We start from the raw sequence: 3,306 nt of genomic DNA, 5'->3' as shown, positions 1-3,306 counted from the left end.
CAAACTACACTCCCCTACCCCTGGTTGGTGGGATCCTTCTAATGAACAGCTCCCGATGTTGCCTGCTCAGCATCTGTAATACAGCAGCCCTATCCTTGGCGCCAGCCGAGGCATTGCATTCCCTTGGCCACAGTAATTAGCTCAACAGGGCCTGGACTGAAAGACGAGTCAGTCAAACTTTTACCAAGGGAGATGAGGAAGGATGGATTCCCGATGACTTCTGGGCACTCCTGGATTCCACTCTGCCTGTGGTGGTTAACTTTATGTGTCAGCTTGCCTGGGTTGCGGTGCCCAGTGGTTTGGTCAAGCGCCAGTGAAAGTATTTTTTTAGATATAATTCTGTTTCTCTGGAGAACCCTGACCAATACACTACCTAAGTCATATTTTCACCCTTGAACGACCCAGAGTTTTATTTGTTTGTTTGTTTGTTTGTTTAAGCAGCTTGAGTTGTGTTTCTGTCATTTGTAACTAAGAGTCTTGAACATTCTTGAGTGTAAATGGACAGAATCTTCCCCAGGGTAATAAATGAAAAATTCTTCTAGAATTCTGCCTTATTAGTTATTATACAAGAAGCTACTTAAGGGCCAGGATTGTATCTGATGCTTTATTCTACTGCCATTGTTTAGAATTCTTGGATATAGTCAGGTTAATAAATATTGGTTATGCCAAATTACAGATAGAAGGAGGTGACCTACAGAGCTCAGCTCCTGGAATTGCTCTGGTAGCTGGAGATACAGATCCTTTGACATTTAAGAAGCCTAAGAGTGACCACAGTTTTTATCACTTGGTTAAGTACCATAACAAATAGCTTCAGCAATTATTATTTTCCTGGAATTGTTTAGAACATATTGCAATGTATTTTTATTTATGTCTTTACATGTGTATGTCTGTTATCAACACACAGGTTTCACTGTAGGTATTGGATTAGACTGTGATACCTCTTAGCCCATCAAAGCAACAACCCTCTAAGGACATTCTAGTCAAGATCAGGACAGCTCCATCATTGCTACATTGTCGGACTAGTTTGGTAGGGCTGTCATAACAAAGTAGCACAGACTCAGTGAATTAAACAATAGAAATCCGTTGTCTCTCAATTCTGGAGCCTGGAAGCCAGAGACTAAGATATCGACAGGGCCTTACTCCCTCTGCAGGTGCTGGGGATGATCGTTCCAGGTATAGTCTTTTACTTATGACACCAAAACTCCAATCTTCACACGGGTGTGTGTGTGTGTGTGTGTGTGTGTGTGTGTGTGTGTGTGTGTGTGTGTCTGTGTCTGTGTGTCTGTGTGTCTGTGTGTGTCTATGTCCAAATTTTCCTTTTTCTAAGGGCATCAGTCGTGTTGGATTACAGGCCCACCCTACTCCAGTATGACCTCATCTTAACTAAGTACATTTGCAATGACCCAAATAAGGTCAGAGTCTGATATACCGTGGAGTTAGGACTTCAACATATGAATTTTAGGGGGACGCAATTAACCCATAACAATTGTTCATCAGCTCCTTCCTGAGCCGCCTTCACAGGAAAGCACTAGATCTGTGACAGAAGGGCAGGAAAACTGGCTGCCAGAGCTAGGGAACGCATTGCTAAGATTCTGGCCACTGTTGGCTCCATGATTACTGCTACACATTCCTACACCAAACAAGTAATTTCTGTTCTGGCAGCACCAGCCTCATTCCACAACTAATGCTGCTAATCCTTCCAGTGTACCCTCCTCTAGTGAATGACACTCTTTTCCTTCCTCAGTGTCTTCTGGTTGGTTTTTAATTTATTTCTTCACCCTCTTTGAAAAGGATAATCCAGAAGCAAGAATTAGCAACCTCATAAAAAGAAAAGAATCAGAAGAACAAGAGAATATTTTTTAAATAACTGTTAAAGGGGCAAATGTGCTGTTTCCTGTGACATAGGGAGCTGAGGTTATGAACCTTTGACACGTGATTTTGTAAGGCTCCAGGTGCTTCGTCCTACTCAGACCAGGTAGAGGTGTAGGCGGTGCTGCAGCAGCAAGGTGGCTCTCTGCAGTGGAAGAGTGTTAAGGCTACCGTGCTGCTATCAGCTGTCCGTGTTGGTGCAGGAATGGACCATGGATCTGACTTCTGCCAGATACAGCTTTTTCCCAGGTGACTGGGGAGAGGGAATGTGACTGGGATTGGGAGGCAGAATATTTTTGAGGACCTTGGTCAGTTTGTGGAGACGACTTTCCCGAGGGACACTAAAAATAGGCCCACATGCCATCTTTGTCATGCTTGCTTATAGGTCACAGTCACCAACTCTTAGAAATCTTCCAGTGTAGTCCCTGAGGCATAAAGAGCTGTGAGCATCTGGCTTATATTAGTTGAATAATTTATATCACTCCTACACAGCCAAGTAAGTCAACACTGGATTAGAGGCCCAGCACCTAACATAAAAGAATTTAAAAGCAAGGGAGAATTAAAATTAAAATTTTTAAAAATTTAAATGCATTGGAAATATTTATGCTATTACTATTTACTGATAGTTCACATATATAACTAATAAATCAGTGGCAAATATTGAAAAATATAGTGAATTATTTATTGGCCAGAAAGTGTATTTTTTTTTTTTCCAGAAGTCATCAGAAAGTGTAGATATTTCAAGAGTTTCACCTGTGATGTTCTTCTGGGCCTGCTGTCTATCCAGGTGAAAATAAAAGTTTAACCTAAGAGCTTCTGATTTTTTGTCTACTTGATGCCAAGTAGTAACGCAATAGGAAACAGAATTCTCACCACATATTTTAATCTTATAATGCTATATACATTTGGTTTTATAAAAACCCACATATTTTTTTCTCCTATTCCTTGGTTTCTATCCTGCATTTACAGATGGAGAAACCAATAATTTTTGTTAGTTAATCTTCACTAATATCAAAATAATGGAGGAAAGATTCATTACAGCATAGTTTTAAAAGAAATGCATCTCATTTTACTGTGAAAATAAAATCTACTTAAAATCGGCACAAATCCTCACCCACAGTCAGTGTTTAATAAATGATGGTTGAAATGAATTGTAGAAGGAGAGGACTTGGGGCGCTATTATCAGTAAACAAATAAACAAACAAACCTCACCATTTATAGTGTTTTTCTATCCTTTAGGAGCAAAATACAAGTCAAGATATAAACAGGTATGTCCCTGTTTCAGATTAAGGTATATTAATTCTTAGTCACTCTGAATATATGCAGTTTGGCTTTAAGATTATTCAGTGAGGTCATTGCTATATACAAACTACAGTTCTGCTGGTAGAAAAATATTTTAAGCCTGTTGGTGATATGGTAAGATGGATCTAGGTAACT

Source organism: Pteropus alecto, unplaced genomic scaffold, assembly GCF_000325575.1.
Source record: "Pteropus alecto unplaced genomic scaffold, ASM32557v1 scaffold3, whole genome shotgun sequence".
Classification (NCBI taxonomy): domain Eukaryota; kingdom Metazoa; phylum Chordata; class Mammalia; order Chiroptera; family Pteropodidae; genus Pteropus; species Pteropus alecto.
Note: the sequence above shows the minus strand (reverse complement) of the source record.